The sequence below is a fragment of the Staurois parvus genome, unplaced genomic scaffold (assembly GCF_062004578.1).
Source record: "Staurois parvus isolate SC_StPar_1 unplaced genomic scaffold, SC_StPar_1.0 ptg000682l, whole genome shotgun sequence".
Taxonomy (NCBI): domain Eukaryota; kingdom Metazoa; phylum Chordata; class Amphibia; order Anura; family Ranidae; genus Staurois; species Staurois parvus.
The window spans coordinates 7197718-7210330 of NW_028318478.1; the positions used below are offsets into that span (position 1 = coordinate 7197718).

Genomic DNA, 12613 nt, shown 5'->3' on the forward strand with positions numbered 1-12613 from the left:
ATCAGTTTTTGTCCGTGTACATTCATTTTTCATAGTTTACATCTGTTTTTGTCCATTTACATCCATTTTTCATTGTTTACATCCGTTTACATAAATTTTTCAGCCTTTTTTGTCCGTTTAGATCTGTTTTTTGTCCGTTTACATACATTTTTCATTCTTTTTTTGTCTGTTTACATCTGTTTTTGTCCATTCCATTTTTTTAAAGAAAAATAGAGTTTTCTTCCGTTTGAAAAAAATGGATGTTAACGGATTCGGACATTAACGGATGTAAACAGATAATCATCCATTTTTCACCAGTTTACATCTGTTTTTCATCCTTTCATCTGTTTGTCTGTTTACATCCATTTTTCATCCATGTACATCCATTTTTTATCGTTTACATCTGTTTTTGTCCGTTTACATCCATTTTTCATCATTTACATCCGTTTTGTTCGTCCATTTACATCCATTTTTCATTGTTTACATCAGTTTTTGTCCGTTTACATCCATTTTTCATTGTTTACATCAGTTTTTGTCCGTTTACATCCATTTTTCATCGTTTACATCTGTTTTTGTCCGTTTACATCCATTTTTTGTCAGTTTACATCCATTTTTCATCCGTTTTTTGTCCGATTACATCCGTTTGTCCATTCCGTTTTTTTTTAAAGAAAAATAGTTTTCTTCCATTTAAAAAAAATGGATGTTAACGGATTCGGACATTAACGGATGTAAACAGATGATCATCCATTTTTCACCAGTTTACATCCGTTTTTCATCTGTTTACATCTTTTTTCATCAGTTTACATTTGTTTTCATCCATTTTTTATCGTTTACATCTGTTTTTGTCTGTTTACATCCATTTTTAATTGTTTACATCCGTTTTTCGTCCATTTACATCCATTTTTCATTGTTTGCATCGGTTTGTGTCCGTTTACATCCATTTTTCATCGTTTACATCCGTTTTTGTTCGTTTACATCCGTTTTTCATCTGTTTTTGTCCTGTTACATCCATTTTTTGTCTGTTTACATCCATTTTTCATCCGTTTTTTGTCCGATTACATCCGTTTTTGTCCATTCCGTTTTTTTAAAGAAAGAGTTTTCTTCCATTTAAAAAAAAATGGATGTTAACGGATTCGGACATTAACGGATGTAAACAGATGATCATCCGGTTACATCTGCTAGTCCATAGAAATACATGGGTATCTGTTTTTCATCCATAAACAGACATACGGAATGACCTTGTGAAAGGGGCCTTGGGGGTTTATTTATTAAAGCTGGTTCACTCAGAATCTTGTGCACTTCTGCATGGAAATGAATCCGCTTCCAGGTTTTATGGCTAAAGTTTAATTGAACATGCTGAGCTTAGAAGCTGATTGCCTACCAGGTACAGGTGCACAAGATTCTGAGTGAACTAGCTTTAGTAAATAATGCAGGCCATAGACGGGGAGAAAACCAGCCATTTTTTTAACAAAAAAATGAAAAATCGGTCATTCAATAGGCCGACATTACCACCAACAGTAAACAAAAAAAAAAAAAAACGGCCGATTTTCTTCCTGTCTACGGCCGGCATTTAATTACTTCTGTCCCTGCAGATTTTGAAGAAGAATTATTCCAGTCCGCTATTATATTTGACATTAAAAAGTATTGTGGTTGCAACGTTGTATCTATTTGTATCCATTTTGGATACAGATTTTTTTTCCGGATACAAATAGATACATTGTTGCAACCGCAATACTGTTTAATGTCAAATATAATAGCGAACTGGAATAATTCTTCTTCAAAATCTTCAAAATCTTCTTCTTCAACATCTTCTTCAAAATCGGCAGATTTTTTTCCAACTTTACTGATCAAAAAAATCTGACAAAATCCAGAAAAATGGCCAACCAATTAACCCATTAATGGTGCGGAAATCGGCCGATTTTCAACCCATCTATGACCTGCATAAGTCCTCATGCACACTGGATGTTTTTACAGCGGCTGTTTTTGGCTTTTGACATTTTTTTTCTACAGATAATAAACCCCCCCAGCATGTTATCCTATGTGTTCATGCACACAGAGACTGTAATCAACATTTTTTGGCTGGAAAAAAAGCCCAGGACTAGTGGGTTTCTAGAGGATTTTTTAGCTGTAAAAACGCTCTAACGCTGAAAAACGCGGTAAAATGCGGTTAAACACTGCAAACCGGCATTTTTGGACAGTTTTTTTAGCTAAAAATGCAAACATGGGAAAATGCCACTAAGCCCTAATGCAAAGGGGTAAACAGGACTGGGCGGAGCCTGAACATGGCGGCAGGGGAGAGCTCAATGTAGGAGCTCGTGGACGGAGCTCCGTTGTCTGACCTCCCCAGGCCTCCAAGCTTATCCCCTGGGGCATGTTAGAGCCCTGCGGTGGGGACGAGGGAAGAGAGAGGAGCGGCTGGTGACTGGTGAAGAGAGAGTCCCTGGACGCTGGGAGACGAGAGGGGCCGGCGCGATCACGTGACCGGCCGCAAGGCACCTCTGGGAGATCAGGAAGCCGGCCGGCCGGCGTTTTGCGGGGAGAGAGCAGCGCCGACCTGTTTGCCGGGGGCCGACACACTCTCCCCCTATCCCCCTAGTAACCCAGGAGCCTAAAAGAATGTGGAAGGAGAACCATTGAGACCTGGACAAGGAGTCTGAAGAGACCCTGGGGAGTTCCCCCCCATGAACAGACCCTCAGAGGAATCGACCGAAAAGGCACTCACTGGAAGAAGACATAGGAGGAGGGTGAGTGACAGACGTGAATTGCATTTGAAGATTTATTAGGCTGACATCCAAGAAATAGAGTGTATATGAAAGGGGGGACCCCTAGAGACTGTATAAAAGGTGGAAGAGGCTCGCAGAGAGAAGAGGAGAGGCTCGGGGGGAAGGAGGGGGAGAGGGGTGAAGGAAGAGGAGGAAGAGAAGAGAAGGAGAAAAACCAGCAGGGGGACAGGGCAGAGACTTGAAAGTTTAAAGAAATAATATCCCGCCCTACCCACAAATTTATAAAGGACTATAAGAAGGATAAGCGCCACAGAGAAAGATGAAAAACAAGAATGTAAAAGGAAGTGGGCTTAAAGGGTCCCAGACTGGCACAATTAAAAAATATACATCCCAAGGAAACGTAACCCCAGAAAGACCTCAGAGCAGATCTGAAAAAGGAGAAGCAGACCTTAGTATGGAAAGAAGCCCTAGAGTATCAATAGGCCCTGATACTAGTAACCAGCAAATATCAGGCAATACAGAGGCGGAAAAAGACCTACAAATACCTAATAAAAAGGAAATGGCAGAAATGTTTAAAGAACTGGAGAAAACAATAAAACAAGAAATGGTAAACATTCGCAGTGATCTGGGACACCTCTTGGAGAGAGTTGAGGAAACGGAGGAGAAAGTTAAAGGTCAGACCCAGGCTATCTCTGAACTTGAAAAAGAACTAACTAATATAGGGTAAATACAAGAAAAACTGTTATATAAGGCTGAGATACAAGAAAATAAAGACAGGAAAAGAAACATCTTGATACGTGGGGTCTCAGAAAACTTAAAGGGAGAAAGTCTGCAAGAGGTGGTTTGTAAAATATTTAACATTATAACAGACAGCTCTGAAATGGAAAGGTCTAAAATAGAAGGAACCTTTAGAAAAGGAAAAATCCTGAGAAACCTGGGGAAAGAAAGGCCGAGAGATATAATTGTTAAATTCTATGAACTTCGGGACAAAGAAAAAATCTGGAAGAAGACTAAGGGAAAATCAGTAATTAAGTATGAAGGAGGAGACATACAGATATATGCGGATCTGGCTCCAGAGACTTTGTGGAGAAGGAGAACTTTGAGACCCCTACTGGAAAGGTTGAAAGAACAAAATGTGCAATATAGATGGGGGACTCCCGAATGTTTAATAGGATGGAAAAATGGGACTACAGCATACCTTAGGTTTCCAGAAGATATGAAAAATTTTTGTGACAGTTTAAAAATTCAAAGAACGGAAATCCCTGGCTGGGAAGAAGAACGATGAGAAAGTAGAGCGAAGAGAAAAGAGGACTGGCAATGTGTGGGGGGGAGAGGTGGAGGGGGGGAGAGGGATGGAGGAAGAGAGAGTTTTTTTTTTTTTTTTTTTCTTCTTCTCCTCTCACCTTCTACCCCCACTCTATTGCCTTAGTTATGGATTTTTTCTTCTTTTTTTTTTTTTTTTTTTTTTTTTTTCTTCTCTTTTCTGCCGGTGATAAATCCAGGGAGGCTTGGGAGGTTATGGGGAGGTTAGACAAGGGGAAAGTCGTCCATGGACGGAGTTTTAGCCCAAGGACCAAATCAAAGGTGGATTTTTAATCCATAAATGATTAGTAGGCAAATGTTAGGCCTAAAAAGAGGGGGGAGGGGAGGGGGGAGGGAGGGGGTTGGAGGGTTGGAAGGGTGGGAAATGGGAGAGGGAGGTTGTTTTTCCTGCAAAATAAAAGATGATATAAAAGCAAGTGAGAAGGGAGAAGGAGAGAGAAATAAAAAATATAGATGGAGGAGAAAAGAGGAAACTTAAGGAAGATGGAAGAGATTCAGTTTATAACATATAACATAAATGGGTTGAACTGTCCCGGGAAAAGATATAGATTATTTAAAGAATTACACCATAGAGATGCCTCAGTGATATTTTTACAGGAGACACATCTTGAGATAAGTTCAAATGTTAGGCTGAGGTCTAAAAATCACCCAACATGGTATTATGCAGATTCCCCGGTTAAAAGAGCAAAAGGGGTAGCAATAGGCCTGGCAAAGAACGTTAGGTTCGAGTTGGAAGATAGAAAAACAGACCCAGATGGGAGATTTTTGTTCTTAAGGGGCAAGTTACAGGAGATCGAGTGTACACTGGCTAACATTTACTGTCCTAATAAAAAACCGGAGGAGTATCTGAAAAAGGTGTTGAGGAAGTTGATGGACTTTAAAAAAGGACGTTTGATCCTGGCAGGGGACTTTAATTTTTGTATGGACCCACAAAGGGACGCCACCTCCCATATAAAGACAGAAGGAAGTAAGGCCCTGAAATTATTGAAAAAAGAACTACACATAAGTCAATTGGTAGATGCCTGGAGAATTACACACACGCAAGATAGAGATTATACTTTTTTCTCAAATATGCATAAGAGATATTCAAGATTAGATTATATATTAATAGAACATCAATTAATTGACCACCTGACCCAGGTAGACATAGAGACAATATCTTTGTCAGACCACGCTCCAGTTACTATGAAAATGGAATGGGGGAGAAGGAAAAGCGGAGGGCTGGGATGGAAATTGAATGAGACACTTTTAGTGGAAAGGGAAATAGCTCAGAAAATAGGGGAGGAGATCGAACGCTTTTTTAAGGAGAATCAGACAGGGGAGGTGTCAACAGCCACAGTGTGGGAGGCACATAAAGCTTATATAAGAGGAATATTAATGGCGATTGGGGCAAGAAAGAAAAAAGAAAGAAAGGAGAAAATGAATGAGCTCTTAGAAGAAATAGGTAAATTAGAACAAATACATAAGAATAGAATAACAAAAGAAATAGAGCTGAAGTTAAAAAAACAGAAGGAAGAACTGAAAGAAATGATAGAAGAGGAGAGGAGAAAAGTATATAATAGAGTTTTAAGTGAGAGATATAGATGGGGAGAAAGACCTGGAAAGTATCTGATGAGAGCCTTGAGGAAAAAGAAAAATAGAAATTATATAGAAAAAATAAAAGATGCTAAAGGAAACATGAAACACTCAAATAAAGATATCACCAAAGCCTTCATAGAATATTACAGGAAACTGTATAATATAAGCCCCTTGGAAGGTTCAGAAACTATAGACAGTGAGAAAAATCAGAAAAGAAAGAAATATCTGGAAATGGCTAGGTTATTAAAATTAAATGAGGATCAACTAAACTCCCTAGATGCAGATATCTCACAGGAAGAAATAAAACTAGCATTAAAGGGGACAGTGTCGGGGAAAAGCCCAGGTCCAGATGGTTATACAGTGAGATACTATAAAAAATTTAGTGAAATCTTAGTACCAAAACTCAAAAACTACATGAATGCACTAGGTGGAGAGATGGAAGTAAGAAGAGAATCATTACAAGCCCAACTCGTGCTCATTCAGAAAGAGGGAAAAGATCCCTCTCAGTGTTCTAGCTATAGACCTATTTCACTATTGAACACAGATACTAAGCTGTACGCAAAAGTCCTAGCAAACAGATTGAAAGAGCTAATGCCTGGATGGATACATGAGGATCAGGTGGGTTTTGTTCCAGGGAGGGAAGGAAAAGATAATGGAGTACGATCATTGATGCTAATCCAAAAGAGTAAAAAGGGAAAAGAACCGGTGGTACTACTGTCTATAGATGCTGAAAAAGCGTTTGATAGGGTAAACTGGAGATTCATGATGGATACTCTGGAAGCTTTGGGAATCGGGCCTAGGATGAGAGAGTGGATAGGAAAGCTGTACAGATACCCCTCGGTGGTCATTGGGGTAAATGGGGAGAGGTCAGAACCCATTGAGATGTCAAACGGAACAAGACAGGGATGCCCATTGTCCCCATTGCTGTATGTTATATCTCTAGAACCTCTATTGTCAACAATAAGATTGAATAGAGACGTAAAGGGAATCCTGATAGGAGATACGGAACATAAAGTTGCTGCCTTCGCAGACGACTTGTTGTTCTATGTAGGAAACCCCAGGATAACACTTCCAAACTTAATGAAGTCACTAAAGGAGTACGGAGAACTATCAAATTTAAAGATAAATCCAACAAAAACGGAGATTCTAAATATAAACATCTTAAAAAACGAAAAAGAAAAGATACAAAAAGAATTTCCCTTTAAATGGAAAGACAGAGATATAAAATATCTAGGAGTAAAACTCACAGCCTCACATAAACATCTATATAAACTAAACTATATTACACTGATTAATGAGATTAGAGATGAATTAAAAAGATTGGAGGGAGGAACCCTGACATGGATGGGTCGTATTAATCTGGTAAAAATGGTAATAGTACCAAAAATCATATATAGATATCAAATGATCCCAATTAAACTCCCAGAGATTTTCTTTAAAATAATTAAGAAATTGATAACAAGATACATATGGAGGAATAAAAAACCAAGACTGTCATACGAACTGCTAAGTAGGAGGAAAGAAAGAGGGGGTTTAGGGCTCCCAGACTTTAAAAGATATTACAAAGCGGTAATACTGGCAAGAACCATAGATTGGATATTTAATAATAAAAAAAGCTGGGGGAGAATAGAGAATGAACTCAGCGGAATAGACTTGGGAAGAATGATATGGGTGCCAACACAGTATAGGGGTTTAAATGACAATGTAAATACATACACTTTGAATGTTTTAAAGATTTGGGATAACTTACACAGAAGTATGAAATGGACTTTTAATTCTACACTGATTCCACTAAAAAATACAGAGTTTTTCCCCCCAGGTAGAGAAGAAATAGGAGGGAAGTGGTTTAAAAAAGATAAGGTGCAATTAGGAGATATCTTGGTGGGAGACGAAATAGGAGCATTTGGCGAATTGAAAAAAAAAGAGGGAGAGATTTTCACTAAATTAGACGAATGGCGGTATTTCCAATTGAGGTGTTTTGTCGGAAGTTTGCCAAGACCTTTAAGGACAAGAGACAATTGGAACTTGTTCGAAAAGACATTGGGAACACAAGGTGATGGGAAACACGGGATTGCTAGAGTTTATAAAATACTCACTGAACTAGACACAAACACGAAACCAACATATTTAACAAAATGGGAAACGGATATGGGAGTTGTGATAGATGAGGAAAAGCAGAGGAGAATGTATAGATTAACTCACGAAAATGTCTCTATGAGAGAAGTAGAGATGAACTATAAGTGTTTGACAAGATGGCACATTTCATCAATAGTAGAAAATAAGATGTGTGGTGAGAGTACACCGCTGTGTTGGAGGGGATGCGGAGAAATAGGCACAATATACCATATATGGTGGGGATGCCCAAAAATCCAGATATTCTGGAAAACAATAATCCACTTAATAAGAAAATTGACAGGAATAGATATAAATCTAGATCCAGAAGTATGTATCTTGCACATCACGGATATAACGGTAAATAAATATAAAAAATCAGGGATATGGTACTATATAAATGCTGCAAAAGCCCTGATACCCAAGTTCTGGAGGCAAATAGAGGCACCAAAGGAAGAGGACTGGATTGAAAGAGTCGAGCAGATTAAAAAGATGGAAAGGTTGTGCCATACCCAAGAAGATAAGATGGAGGTTTATTATGGGAAATGGGAGAACTGGGAAAAAGCTAGATTATATATGAGATGTAGGAAAGAATAAAGATAACAGAAAAATTTCCACTTGCTGATACAAGAAGACGCAGAGAAAAGATAGAATAGGCAGAGGGGATACGGGGTGGGGGGTGGAGAAGGGGGGGAAAGGTTGCATAGAGTATATAAAGTAGAAATGTTGGTTAATATAATATTATAGAATATATTTTTATATATATATATTTATATTGTGATGATGAAATGTAATTAAAATGGAAAATTAATAAATATTTAAATTATAAAAAAAAAAAAAAAAGCCCTAATGCAAAACACTAAAAACACAAGTTTTTAACGTGACTTTACACAGCTAATGCTACCAGCATTATTAAAACGTCCAGTGTGCAATTATTATAATTATGAGGGCTTAACCTCATAATTAGTTGTGGGAAATTATCCACGTGCCTTGCAGAAGATTTACCCCCCTTCATGACCAGGCCATTTTTTGCTAAATGTCACTGTGTTACTTGAACTGACAATTGCGTGGTCATGCAACGCTGTATCCAAATAAAATTTATGTAATTTGTTTCCCATAAATAGAGTTTTCTTTAGTTGGTATTTGATCACCACTGTGTTTTTTATTTTTTGCGCTATAAACAAAAAAAACCAGACCATTAAAAAGAAAAACAATATTTAAAAATTTCTGCTATAAAACATATCCAATAAAAAAATCTAATTTCTTCATAAATGTAGGCCAATATGTTTTCCTCTATATACATATACTCTACAGGAGTATATTGATTGGTTTGCTCAAAAATTATTGCATCTACGAACTATGGTATATATACTGTAATTTTATTTATTTTTTTAATACTAGTAATGGTGGCGATCAGCGACTTATAGCGACACTGCGATATTGTGGCTGACAGTCTGACACCGACAGTTTGTGGGAACCAGTGACACTAATACAGTGATCAGTGCTAAAAATAAACACTCACTGTATTAATGACACTGACTGGGAAGGGGTTAAATATCTTGGGCAATCAAAGGGGTAACTGTGTTTAACCAGTGTTTTGTGTACATAGTAGTGTGATTTCACTAGGCAATCTGCTACATTTTATTCTCTGCTACACAGGGAAAGAAAATCTAGCAGATCACTGATTACCTAGGCAGAGCTGTGTCCTTCACTTTTCTCCCTGATCAATGGGTGTCGGCGCTCATCCATTAGCCGGCACCTGTTGATTGGCTTCTGCTGGGATTAGTCACAGCAACAGCATGCATGTACGCACGCACCCTATGCCACAAAGTGAAAACTTGTGTTTGTATATGTGATTTTGCAAAGAATGGCCACCCTGTAGCAGTAAATCTGCTATAGTGTGGTCTTGAACTGGTTAAAGTGGCTGTAAACCTCTGAAATGAAAAATCAACAGAGCACCACCCCCTATAGAGTGTACTTGCCCAGGGTCGGACTGACAACTCATGGGGTCCCTGGGCAATAGGGGATCATGGGGCCCTTGTGTCCTTGCCCACACTCAAACCATGCCCAAAAAAGCCTATGAAAGGTACCAAGGGCATCTCATGGGGCCCCTTACTGACCCCGGGCCCGAGTTTCCGAATGGTCAGTCCGCCCTTGTACTTGCCTCTATCCAAAGCACCAAGTGTGATTTCTGACCTCTGTTATCTGTATGACTCACTTCAAACAGGTCATGCTGATACCACAGAACCCTGCACCCCCTTCAGCACACAGCAGGTGATTGACAACCTCTGCTGTGCATGTTTCCTTATGCGAATGTGTAAAGGGGGGGGGGATGTCCATTCCTTCCACTCAGTTATCAGATTACACTCAGCTCTCCTCACTAAGCTGTGCAGTATGTGACATCATTTTCTATCCCCCTGCCTGCTGCAACTGAGAGGTAACCTTTGATATGTGTGTTTTAAAAGGCTGCAGAGGAGAGATATTTACAGATAAACAGGTACAACTTATGTAGGAGGATTGTTTTAATCTGTGTGTATCACCTCAGCCCAGTCACTTTAGTAGTTATATGTAAGGGCTTACAACCATTTTAATGGTACCCCAGCATACCTAAAGGAATGCACTCCGACACACCTGCAATAGTGTATGGCCAGCCTTAGTGCCCCCCCTCCCCAGCAGTACATGATACGTTTTCCTTTGTTCAGCTGCTGGAAATGAAGACATTAGCCATTGTTTCATGGTGTGGAGAAGCATGTGACTCACTGGATGTCATGCAAGAAATACTCGGTAGTTTTTTCTTTTCGAAATGGTTTTTACTTTCTAGATGGACAAATGGCTGAAATATATGTGAACTCATCTAACAAAGGATATGTCATGGTGTCTAGCCTCTTTTCTGATTCATACATTTCCGCCAGACAGCTCAGTCAGAAGGATGACACTATATTGTCTTATGGAGCTCGGTCACACGTACAGCAACCCTTGCTGCCCCACAGTGGATTGTTTTTCAGAGGGTGCTTGACAGGCAGTGTGAAGGCAATATGTTGCCGCCTAAGTGCCTGATTTAACCCTGTAAATGCCCCACCACTGGACCACAATGGCATGCATTGCATATGGTTGTGGGATGGTTTTGTTGCAGCCCCATAGACTTGCATGGGTTACGTCTGGCGGCAGTAACACACTTCAAATTTAACACGATGTTTAATTTGTGCCATGACAATGAGGCACAGCATGGCAGATGCGGCATGAGTATTGCCCTGAGTGACTGCATGCCCTTTTTTCAGGCAGGTAGTTGGGGGGAGTCTTGCAGTAAAACCAAAGCTCAACTGCCTGGTTTTACCGCCCCCCCAGCCATATGTGTGAATGAACCCTTAGTGTTTGTTCAAGTTGGTACACTGTACAGTAGGGCCAACACATGGCATGCATTGAGGTGCTTTGTGAAAAAATAATTGCATGCATCAAAATGGCTGAATTCCTTCGACTAGGTTCACACTAGAACATGGCACGGGAAAACCGCAAAACCATGAACGTTTTACGCATTGCAGTCAAAATGCACTACAGTTGCGATCTGCAGCAGGTGTCAATGTGAAGTTAACGACACCCCAAACGCAGGTCAAAAGACCATGCAATCCACTTGCAGTGCGTTCCCAAAGGTAGTGCATGCAAAATGAATGGGCGCAAGTCACACTGCACTGAATTGCATGTGAATTGCAGAGGAATGAGATTCATGTGCGATTCATAGTTTGAACCGAGGTTTAATGTGGAATTCTAGGCTGTAACTATTTACTATTAAATCTGCTCCCACCCCCTCCTTGCAGCTTGTATTATAACTACTCTGTAGAAGGAAGATGCTGAGCGGTGATATCACCCATATATTTACTATGGGGCATCCATTGTTGGCTGTCCTTCCTCTCCCCTGAAGCTGCTGCTGACCATGTGACCAGACAGGAGCACCCTGAGAATAAATGAGTATATGCATTCTTCCTTCTTAGAATAGGATTTAGAAAGGGGGTAGGAATGGATTTAAGAGTAGATAGATATAGCCAGAAATTCCAGTGACAGCTGTCTAACACCCCAATTGCACTGGGTGTGACTTAGCATACGATTTGCATGCCATGTGACTTGCAAATCGTATGCCAAGTCGCACCCTATTGTCTGCAATTACAGCGGTCATATCCAGAGGCGGACTGACCATTTGGAAACTCAGGCACTGCCCGAGGGCCCGGGGTCAGTAGGGGGCCCCATGAGATGCCCCTGGTACCTTTTTCATAGGATTTTTGAGTTTGGGCAAGGACACAGGGACCCCATGATCCCCTATTGCCCGGGGCCCCAGGGTTGTCAGTCCGCCCCTGGTCATATCGGTGTGGTTCCGACTTGGTTGGAGCCGCACAGATTTCTAAAGTAGTATATGCACTACTTTTCATGCAATTGGTATAGACACCCCATAGACAGATGGGGTGTTAGAAGGGAATTTACTCTAACTTGTTGCTTCTCTTGGGGGCTTCTCTGGGGAAGTGAAGGGAAATTTCCCAACAGGACAAAGACAGCAAAAATGAAATGGACATATTTTTTTTCTCTTTTCCCTACGCTATGCAGAAAAAAAAATGGCTATGCATAACATTAGCAAACCAGACAGACATTATACAAACTTAAATATTTATTCATATTAAACTTTAGGTCACTCCCATTGAAAGTCTGATTTACAGCGAAATGTCAAGTGTGTGAATAAACATTGTAACACTTCCCCTGTCTTTAATTATTTTAGGATTTCCATTTGTTTTTCGGTTACTAAATATTACAGGATTGAAATATCATTGTGCGTCTTGAATAGGAAATCACCACCTGTGAATCATAGCATTGAGAACTCACACTGCGGAGTAGTTAGGGTAGCAATTAGTCATGTA

The 12613-nt window shown here is 39.8% G+C and overlaps 1 protein-coding gene across 2 annotated transcripts in view; it reads left to right on the forward strand.

The window, feature by feature from the left end:
- The window catches only part of OTUD7A (OTU deubiquitinase 7A), a 336988-nt gene that overhangs the window by 64997 nt on the left and 259378 nt on the right, over positions 1-12613 (forward strand). The gene's annotated exons all lie outside the window — the stretch shown is intronic.